This window comes from Lonchura striata, chromosome 7 (assembly GCF_050655825.1).
Source record: "Lonchura striata isolate lonStrDom1 chromosome 7, ASM5065582v1, whole genome shotgun sequence".
Classification (NCBI taxonomy): domain Eukaryota; kingdom Metazoa; phylum Chordata; class Aves; order Passeriformes; family Estrildidae; genus Lonchura; species Lonchura striata.
Window position 1 is genome coordinate 38,678,190 of NC_140709.1, and position 11,264 is coordinate 38,689,453.

Here is an 11,264-nt window from a genome sequence, read left to right on the forward strand (position 1 = left end):
GGCCTGCTCCTGCTTGGAAGTGCCACTTGTTCTGAGGCTGGCTGCTGCAGGGATTAGCATGTTCACTAAGAGCATTTATTTTTCTAAGTAGAGGGTGATTTTGGTATCCCTTCCTTCAATCAGAAAAGGAAAAAGACCAAGAATTATTTAAAATTAGTGATGTGGGAGGGTTTAAAGTACATCTGGGTTCACTTGGCTTTCAGATATTTCTTCCCCCTCAGCCTGACATTGCGTTTAGCTAATATGTCATCAGAAAAGAAAGAAAGAAAGAAAAAAGGGAGTTTTGTTTTTAACCTAAGCCATGGTTATGCTTCACTTGGATTTCTTCTCCTAGAATCACAGGATGGTTTGGTTTAGAAGAGACCTGAAAGATGACCCTGGCCAGGGGCAGGGACACCTTCTACTATCCTGGGTTGCTCCGAGTCCTGCTCAACCTGGCCTGGAGCACTTCCAGCGATGTGGCAGCCACAGTTTCTCTGGGCAAAATATTTTCATATTTTTGGGTCATGGGGAGCAGCACTGGAGAGTTCCCTTCCTCCAAATTAAAGCTAGGAAGTAAGCACAGCACAATTAATAGAGACCAGCTAGGGGAAAAAATCAGTTTACAGACCGTGTTGATTGTGCATATGCATGTGTTGTTTCTTCTTTGTATTCCAAGCTTTCCTAGGACATACATCCTGAATTTGGCAGGATGAGCAAAAGAAAAACCAAAAGTGTGGTGGAAATTCAGCTGTGAGATATAAGCCAGGCAGAAGGTGGCAGTGCAGGTGTTTGGTAAAGGCTGGAGCCGCAGCAGGCAAAGGAGATGGGATGCGGTGGCCTGGAAGGGGTCTGGCTTATCCATTTTGCTTGTTAGGGATGTAAAATCACAGCCAAAGTTCTGATAAATAACGAGAATGGACACGGGAAAGAAAACTGTCATATTTTCAATTTCAGCTGTAGGAAAAATTACCATTTCAAACTGCTCAGTTTCAATCATTTCTAACGTTAGACATTCCAACACTTACACATTCTCCCTGGAGGGAAAGCGTGTGCTTTTTCTGGTCTAATGAGCATCAGTAACGCTGAGTGACTGGCCACCAAGTAGCTCTCCAGAAGCATTCCTTTGAAGACAAGCAAACATTTTTGTGTGGGGAGTCCTTGTTAAGCAAGTTGGGGATTATCAAAACCATTTCTTTGCCTTACAAATTGCAGACCTTGTGGACACATCCACCAGGAAGCTGTCCTTGCACAGGGGAGATGGTGAAGAAATCTCTTAATAAAACCCTAAGGAAGGACTGGCAGAGCAAAAGCCTGGCTGTTTGGCCTGTCTTGTTTGGTCTGATGAAATGTGCTACACCTCTCTCTGTAAGCCTTGTCCTTACTCTTGGGAAGAACAGAGGTTTTCCAGAGTGAGAATAAATTTAAGTGAATATTTTGTTGGACTTGATAGAGATAGAGATAGAGATAGAGATAGAGATAGAGATAGAGATAGAGATAGAGATAGAGATAGAGATAGAGATAGAGATAGAGATAGAGATGATAGAGATAGAGATAGAGATAGAGATAGAGATAGAGATAGAGATAGAGATAGATAGAGATAGAGATAGATAGAGATAGAGATAGAGATAGAGATAGATAGAGATAGAGATAGAGATAGAGATAGAGATAGAGATAGAGATAGATAGAGATAGAGATAGAGATAGAGATAGAGATAGATAGAGATAAATAGAGATAGATATGATAGAGATAGAGATGATAGAGACAGAGATAGAGCCACTTGGCTGGATGGGGCTTGGAGCAACCTGGGCTAGTGGAAGGTGTCCCTGCCTATGGAAGGTGGTGGGCTTGGCAGCCCAATCCAACCCAAACCATTCTGTGATCTCAAAGCAAAGGCAAAAGGGCAGCAAATGGAGGCCCAAGAGGCCCAGGCACTGCCCAAGAGGAGGGCAGAGCATTTATTTGGGTGTGCAGAGGGTACAGCACTGTTGCCAGAATCTCTTGCAATGGTGCAGTGTCCTGTGAGTAGCACCAACAGGATGAAATGTGTTTGTGCATGCCCCAATAACCACCAGCAAAACCCCAGCCCGAGGAGAGTCACCAGCACGTCAGAAAGAAGAGAGACTTATGAAAGGATGTGTTACCAAAAGTTTATCCTTTCCAGAGTGGCAGCTTTATATCTGCTAAACTGCTGGGATTCTTTCCCCTGGCTTGAACTGGGTTTGAGTCAGACCTTGGAGACACAAACAGCAGAGCAAGTCCAGACACCACTGGAGTCATAAACAAACCTCCTGCCAGCTGCTCATCTACTCTTCTGCATCATGTTCAAATGCTTGTGAATGGAATCCTCCCTCCTTTGTCCAGGTGGTTTCAACACTGTGTTGCAATCCCTGTTGCTCACTTGTGTGTATTTAAAAACTTCTTAAGTAGTAAAAACTTCTTAAGTAAGTAAAACTTCTTAAGAGTATCTTAACAGTACATTACTATAAAATATATGACAGTTTTATTTGCACGAATTATCATATCCATATAACAGCATCTTTTAATAATTTTGACTATGTTTAAATGAGATCACCAAGAGAGACTATAGCTCTGCACAGGCATGTGCAGGCATGCCTAGGAATTTGGCTTGCCTGCAGTTTATCTGTCCCAATTAAAGACAGATGCAGCCTTTTGCTTTCATGGACATTGATGAGCTGGTAGATGTGCTAACAGGGAGAGAGCTCACACACAGCAACTGGTCCTGATCTAATCACACACATTCTTACAGTGCTGTTTGGCTCCAACTTGCCCAACTGCAGGAATATTTTCAGTTTTCCTTCCTACCTCCTTGGACAGGGATCACCCAAGTTTGGGTAATCAGGCTGTTTGCAGTTTGTCACTTCTCCCCAGTCTGTGGCTAAAGAGGGGAATTACAGGATGGGAAAAGTGGCTTAGGCTGCAGTTCTGCTTTGCAGATGAAAAGGAGCTTCCCTGGAGTACCTGCAAACATACTGGGAATGCTGGTGAGTGGCTCAGAAAGCCCAGCAGGTACTGAAATCTGCCTCCCTCCCTTTCCTCCCTCCCTCCCTCCCTCCCTTCCTTCCTTCCTTCCTTCCTTCCTTCCTTCCTTCCTTCCTGCCTTCCTTCCTGCCTTCCTTCCTGCCTTCCTGCCTTCCTGCCTTCCTGCCTCCCTGCCTCCCTCCCTCATTCTCTCTCTCTTTTTCTCTCTTTCTCTTTCTCTTTCTCTTTCTCTTTCTCTTTCTCTTTCTCTTTCTCTTTCTCTTTCTCTCTTTCTCTCATTCCCTTCCCTTCCCTTCCCTTCCCTTCCCTTCCCTTCCCTTCCCTTCCCTTCCCTTCCCTTCCCTTCCCTTCCCTTCCCTTCCCTTCCCTTCCCTTCCCTTCCCTTCCCTTCCCTTCCCTTCCCTTCCCTTCCCTTCCCTTCCCTTCCCTTCCCTTCCCTTCCCTTCCCTTCCCTTCCCTTCCCTTCCCTTCCCTTCCCTTCCCATCTTTCCTTCTTTCCTTCCTCCTTCCCCAGATAAAACTCACTTTCAGATCTGATCATCTTTTATTCCTTTCCTCCTTCTCCCTTCTAGACTCTTTACATTTTGTTCCTAGACAACTTGTTGAAAAGCTTCAGAACAACAGGAGTGGTACCACAGGCAGAGGATGGGGATCAGCCTCTGAGTCTTGCCTACAATCTCCTACCGCTTTTCTCCTTTCCTACAGCCCAAAGTGAGAGTTCTAATTTTTGGCAACAGTATCTTTGTTGATTTTTTACAGTCTGATATTTTCCTTATCCTTTAATTCTTTGCCTGAGTTCTGCTGCTGCACCACATAAGCTCCCTTTATCGCTGAGCATTCTCCACTTGTCTCTATCAGATGTCAAGCTATTGATTCGGAGGTGATGTTGAGGTCATTTGGGATTCTGACACTTTCCTTGAGAGTTCTCCTTGGGAATGCTTGGAAATTTTGGTGACTTTTGGACAGACACAAATGATCTAGTTATTTTCTATTTCTTCTTGACAGCTGTACCAGGGAACAATGTTTTAATGGGAATAATTTAAAATTTTAATATGTCGGTCCCTGAATAAAGAGCGTTCAAGACTGAAGAAATTCAAAACACTATCATATTTAATGCAATCCTCATCCTACCCTATCTCTTATTTCTCTTATTTTTTTAAGAAAATCAAAGGAATGATTTATTCATAGTCTTTGTAAGTGAGTGCTAGCAGTTATGTTAAATGTGCTAATCATGTGCAGCAGCAAAGCAGAGATGGAAACTGGACTATGTGCAAATGTTGCCTCTTTTTTCCCCCCATGCATTCTGATTACTCTGTGGATGTAGCACCCCACAAAATATGTGAAGTTTACATAGAGAGCAACAGACAGAACAAGTTTCAACGAGAATTCCTTTCTTCCTGGCTGAAGTGTATAAACCCAGCAACTGTGCTCCCAACACAAGCTGCAGTTTCCGTGCCTCCTGTACATGTGCTTGTGTTTTTGTGGGGCTTTTCAAAACAAACTGGGCTGAATCACACTGCAGGATCTTCCCAGGCTGTGTCCTTGGCCAAGCCTGGAACAGCAGACTCACACCAAAGCCTCTTGCCTGCAGGCAGGTAGGGATAGCAATTGTTTACTCACTTGCACAAATCTCGAGGGGGTTTTCCCTTCACTTTATAGTCCCATATGGTGATGCTTTTCCTGTTGGGCACTCTCAGCCTCTTCTCATGCACCCAAACTGCCTCCAGGAGCACATCCTCCATCCTCTGACCCACCCCAGCCCCCTCAGGCATGAGATCCTGCTCACTCCAGTTCCCTTCTCTGGAGCCACACTCATCCTGCCTATCACACCATCCTGCACTTCCCCCTAATTTTGTATCCTGACTTTTAATTATGGCAGGTGGGCCAGAATTTCTACCCGAGAGACAGAAGAAGTGACCCAAGAAATCTCCAAGAGACAGAAAAAGTGTGTCTCGCTCTGACAGCTGAAGGATTTGCTCTTCCAGTGCCTGCATTTCCCAGAACACACCCCAGCCTCTCCAGGCAGTGATTTTCCCACATCCCAAACCCCTCACTGTCCATTTCCAGCCCTCCCAGAAATGAGGTCTCGTGGCACTCATTTCCCCAGGTACTAAGACAGACAAAACCAGCCAGTATTTGCAGGTTTGGTTTCATTACAAGGGGTAATTTCTGTTCTTTTTCTAACATCTACTTCTCCAAGGATTTAATCTATACTCCTGTGGGTCTCAGATTCAAAGAGAGAAACGAAGAGTTTATAGCCAGGCAGAAGCCTGGGAAAGAGTTGGAAAAGAATGTAAATAAGAGAGCAGTGAATTTTGAATAAACCGGAGTTTTACTCTCAGCAGCCTTCTGAGTCAGTCTTCTTATTCCCGTCCTGCCTCGACAGTGACATACTCCTGAAGCAACTGATGACCACACAAAATGTTCATTTTACAGGAGGTCCCGCTCTGCCCTTGGAATTCCTTGGAACAAATCCACCCTCACCCAAACCTGGTCTTCCTCCTCCAGTCAGTTTTTCTTTAGTTCAAATAAAAATGGTTATTTTATGGAGCCCTGGACAACTGCAGGTGAAAGTACTGCATAGAGGGCAGCTATAAAAAAATGTTGTTAATATTTGAAGGACCATAAACAACACACACAAAAAAACAAAACAAAACAAAACAAAACAAAACAAAACAAACAAACAAAAAAAATCCCAATTGTTTCAGTTTTCCATCAAACTGTGAGCAGCATCCTGCACCTGTGGGTACAGACCAACCTTCATTATGACAACTCTGTGAAAGTGCATTCAGATCATATGGTATTAGCTGTGTCACAGTTACATTATCAACAAGTACAAGCAGAAGTGGATTTTTACAGCCTGGAGGTTAAATTACACGCCCTCCCCTCGCTGCCTCTCTCACGAAAATCCCCGTTACAAACAGCAGTGCATTAGAACACAAATCAAGGCGGCGTTTGGTCTGGTCTGTTGACAAATATTACCCAAATATCAACCCCAAACCTCAGCGGGCAGCAGAGGGAGGTCACCTCCCAATCAAGGAAAAGCAGGCAGCAAATTGCAGCCAGCTTTGAACACAGCTGCTCTCAGGAAATATTCCCGGGATCAGCCCTCCTGACCCTTTGTTATCTCACCCACCCACATCTTATCTGGGACTCAGCACTCCCACATTGACATGCAGCATTCCAAGTCACTCCTCCCAAACCAGCTCCTTATCAGCCCTGCCCTGGCTCTCGGGTGGCTCTGCTGTCCTTTATGTCCCTCCCCGCTCTGGGGGTGCCACCACAGCCGGACTCCACCTGAGGAGAGGCTCAGGATAAAGCAGAGGTATGATGGTGACAAGGCCCAAGTGCTGGGAGGTCACGGCCAGCACCTGCTGATGGCACAGAGAGGGATCCTTCCCTTCAGCTCACCCAGGAACTTTCCATCCCCAGCCCAGAGAGGGAGCAGGGACAGTCACGAGCCATCTGTGACCTGGCAAATGACGGCCTTGGTGACACCACTGGAGAATGTGGCAAAATGATTTCCTGCTGGATGAAACCCAGAGAGAGCTGGGGAACACCTTCACCTGGGGGTCACCTAAAAAACTCATGTCGGGGGATGAATCCCAGAATCCCGGAGTGGGGCAGGGCTAAGGGAGCACAGAGGCTCAGCTGGTGCCACCCCAGGGCCATCCCGAGCACAGGGCACAGCGGGCTGTGCACAGGGCTCTGGAATATCCCCAGCCAGGGAGGACCCACAGCCTCTCTGGGCTCTGCTCCAGTGCCCACAGGGAAGTTTTGCCTCCTGGGCAGGGAATTGCTGGGCTCAGCCCTGCCCAGGGCTCTGGGGCCATCGCTGGGCCTGGAACAGAGCCTGGGGCTGCTCTGCCCTCCTGCACACAGGGACGGACAGGGACAGACAGGGACACTCAGGGACACCCAGGGACACTCAGGGTCACAACAGGGTCACCCAGAGCTGAGGGCCCCTCTCAGCATCTCCTCAGCCCCAGCTCCCTCAGCCTTTCCTGCTCCAGGCCCTCCCTCAGCTCCACAGCTCTCCAGGAGCTCCCTGGCCCTGCTGTCCCAAGGAGCTGGACAAGCACTCCAGCTCTGCCTCCCAGGGCTGACAGTGTTTATTTTTAATTCTCACTGAAGACAACAGCCTAGATCCCAGCTGATCCCACCCACCCCACATGGAGCCACTCCTGCCTTGGCTCCTTCCTCAGAGGACAAAAACCCCAGAAATGCTCTTGGCTCCCTTCTCCCAGAGGCCCTGGGATGGTCAATAGCAATAAAAATATGCCTGCAGAGCTTTCACCCTCAACGCTTGATTTTCCAGGCACTCTCCTGCAGTTCCTCTGTAATGGCATTTTTTTAATGGCCTGGCTGAAGGAACCTAATCTTGCAATTACTCCATTTAATGCCATGTAATGGCTAAGTAGCTTCCTGGGATATGGGAAAGGAGAAGTGTGGTACAATTGTATTAAAGTGAGAAAAAGGAGTAACTACTCACACTGAAAAGGATGAGGAATGAAAAGCAGCATGGTGTGAATTCTAGAGAAAGGAGTGGGTTTATGACATGTAGCTGAAGGTCTGGCAGCTTTTGAGAGGCACCATTCCCCTCCTGTCCCTTTCACTTCCCATCAGGACAAAAAAGGAGGAAAAGAAGGGAATTGGGAGCATCAAATCCACAGGGCTTGCAAAGGGGATCAATTTGGTTTGAGGACAGAGTGAGCAGGGCAAGGGCAAGGCACCTCCAAGGAGATTCTTCTGCTGCATGGCAGCATTCCCTGGAGAAGTTGGCAGCACAAGGCCCTAAAGATGGGGAACACCTGCTGAGCAGCCCCAATTCCCAGGACTGAGATCTCCCTGATCCCTGAATTCACAGCATGAAAAAGGAGACTGGGGATATATTAAAAAAAAAAAAAAAAAAAGTGAATAAAGGATATTGTTTGAAAAACCACCAGGGTGATCCTCAGCAGTGCAGGAGGGATGGCAGGAGGGATGAATTTCTGAGGGGAAGGGCTCCTCACTCCAGCTTGCAAAAGCCAAAAGTCAAATCTCCCAGGCTCTGGACTTCAGGAACAATGGGGAAATGGGGATGCCTGGCCCGTCCTGCTCAGTTTGGGACCCTCTTGTCCCCAGTGCCCTCACCGCTGTCCACCCCAACGTTCCATCCACGGGGGCTCTCCCACGTCAACCCGGGGGCCCAGCACCACGATGCTCTTCCACATCCCATCCAAAGGCCCCACTGAGCGTTCCGCAGGTCCATGAGGCTCCTCCAGGCTCTGGGACAGGAGGGGAAAGTGCTTTGGGAAGAGCATCCCAAACATCCCAGAGCATCTTCAGGTCCTCCTGGCGCGTGCTTCTGCCCTTCTTCCTCTTCATGGCGAGGCACTGCCGGTGGCTCCGGAGGGCTCACCCAGCCTTATGTGGTGCACATGGCCCAGAGCGCCCCAGCTGCGCTCTCAGCACCAAGACGAGTGCAGGGCTTCCCAGCGCCCAGCCCAGGCAGCTGGGGAGCTTTAGGGTGGAAGGGCTGCAAGGGAGGGAGAGAGGTTTTCAGGGCAGCAGGGCGGGTCGGCAGCACCTCGGAGATCACTCTTCACTGTGCTGCTGGGTGGACTTGGCACTGAAGTAGCTGATGAGAGCTGCGTTTTCCAGCCTGCCTGCAGCTCTGAGGGGCACAGAGGTGTAATGACATCTCCCACCAATGCACTCCCCATCCTGATGTCCCCTGCCAGCCTGGTGGCACCTCCTAGATGCTCTGGCGACAGCTGCAGTGCCAGGGTCCTGCAGGCATCAGCCCAGAACCTCTCCTCACCACCACCCACCCCAGCACAAGGGTGAAATGCCAACACAGACATCCCCCCTAACAGATCCTGGGGAACAGCGTCTCATCAAGACTTGTCTTGGAAAGACAGACACTGAAAATCTCAACATCTCATCACAGGTGGGAGACAGCAGCTGCCATTTATCACTCTTGAGGGGTTGATTGGCATCCTCAGTCGTAACTGAATTCTGCGAGCGCACAAGAGAAAAACACCTTCAGTTCTTCACTTCATGTCCCCAAAATGCATGCCCTAGGTTTTGAAGCCTGCTTACCCCGATCAAGCCCTCCTGGAAACATGAAGGAACTCTCCTTATGCCTGTCCAGCTGTTCTGTGCAGTACTTCCTGGAGTGACTTCCCAGTGATGCTAACAGCTTTACCTGGCACCCCCAAGCTGTTAAGGTGGAAGACTGCAGCAGCAATTGCCTTGCCTCCAACCAGCTCCAGTGGAATGGTTTTCCCATAGGAATTACCCTCAGAGGAATAACCCCAGTCCCTCCAGCCAAACTGCCTCCTTTCCAGGGAAGCCAGAGGCTTGCATGCCTTTAAGAAAAAGAAAAATATCTCCAAATCAAGGTAGTATTTCAAGTGGAATTATTGCTCTTTGGCCAAAGATCTGGAAGTTTAGCTGGAACTTATTAGGCAGGCCTTGCAGAAAGGAGGCTGCAAAGAAGGAGGTGTTGTTGCCCTTGGTGCTGCATCCCCCTGCCTGCATCAGCGGTGGCCAAGGGGCCGTGAAACTGGCAGGCAGAGGCAGGTGAAAGAAAAGGCAGCCAGGAAGCAGAGCCCTGACATGCAGGGTCTTCAGCCTTTCTTAGGTGTTCCCTGAGAACACCACATGGGAGAGGCCAGCAGGAGAGGCTGGGAGCCAGCCCGTGCCCTTGCTGAGTAGATTAGCAGCAGTGCTGATCATCCCTCCTTGCCACCCCCAGGAAAGAAGCGTGATCCCTGCCTGGCGCAGAAATGGATCCAGCGAGAGGCTGTGAGGTGAAACTCGCTCAAATATTGAACTAGAAAAATTTTGCTCGATCTGCCTCTCAGTAAACAGTGACTAATTGCTCTGGCTGGAGTTGCTGTACCTTCTAGATTGGAAGGTGCAGATGGAGCAACGATAGTGAAGGCTCCTTACCTGACACCGGCTGTACATTAATCACGAATGTTTGCTATGCAAATCTTGTCATACAAAGCAATTATTGCTGTTCCCATACTGACCTCATGTTTATTTATTACATGAGCTCTTTATTGGAACCTTGTCTGTTCTCTCTTCCCATATAGGCATATTAGTATGTGGCTTCCAAAGGCACCCAGCTGAGAAATTGTAGATTTATTTGTGGCGTGGAGGGATGGCACACGACATGCTGACTGCAATGCAGAGCTGAGAGGCTCAGCTCTTACACCAGTGATCTTCATGCAAAATATTCTCACCCTGAGGTCTCTTGCTGGGATGAAGGACACTTTCTAACCGCACAGGGCTGCGACTCTGGGTTTGCTCTGATGCTGCAGTATTAACCGATGGTTAATGGAGACTGTCAGCCCGAGGAGCCGCACAATAAAACTCTGCTTGGGCTTCTTTAGGATCCGCTCAGTAAAAGTAAAATTTTACACAGTGCTTCGTCCTTGGCTTTGTCACCTTTGCCTACCTCCAGAATGATGAGTTGCAAATAGATTTAACTGTGCCACCAAGTAAGTTGCAAGTGCGCTTTTGAATGTGGTGGTGTTTGGGTAGCTGGAGGGATGGGTGTCTTTAAGCATCAAATATTCTCTTACCAGAGGAGTTTTCTCCATGTGATTTAATATCGGGCAATACTGGCATCCGGTGGGCAGCGGGTTTCCTCCTTAACAGCTTGTGGCAGCTCACTCCCTTGATTTTGTCCTATGGCTTCTCAAGATGATCATTAAATGCAATTTCTACATTAATCTGGGCTTTGTTTTCCCCCTTCCTTCAGTTAGGCTGCAAAGCAGGCAGAACAAGGTATTGTCTGTTTAGTGTTTTCTTTTAAACACGCCCTGTTTTACAGTCTGGGATCTTCTGAAGTCAGCTGCCCCTCCAGGCTGATCAGTTTTGCTGTGCAGGGACTCTGCCCACCGCACACCACAGGGAAGTCTCTGTTCCTCCCTTGAGCGGGACAGGAAGGGTCTCCATGGTTCCTGCTTCAAATCAAACCCTCCTGTCTGACCTCTTTGGGCCCCTTCCTTGTCCACAGACATTATTTGTGCTCTTTAACTAGGGGAAACTGTAGAAAAGCCCCCAGAGCCTGAATGAAATCAAATCCCTCTTACACCCCTCAGCCCTCCCTGACTCTCTCGCTGTTCTTTCTTCTGCTCTCACCTCTGCTTTCAGCTCTTCCCAATGTAGCATCATTTTCTGATGCAATTAATTCTTATTGCTTCCAAATCATTAATAAAGCAAGTAATTGACAGCAGGCTTGACAATGAACCTAGCAATGCCACACGGTGTACTTTTGCCCCTCT

General features: G+C 48.2%; 1 long non-coding RNA gene across 1 annotated transcript; it reads left to right on the forward strand.

Moving 5' to 3' along the window:
* The first annotated feature begins 2,660 nt into the window (after positions 1 to 2,660).
* LOC146766970 (uncharacterized) lies at positions 2,661 to 5,326 on the forward strand. The gene is made up of 2 exons (XR_014956839.1): positions 2,661 to 2,984; positions 4,862 to 5,326. It is a non-coding gene; the product is annotated as an uncharacterized LOC146766970 (long non-coding RNA).
* Positions 5,327 to 11,264: the final 5,938 nt, after the last annotated feature.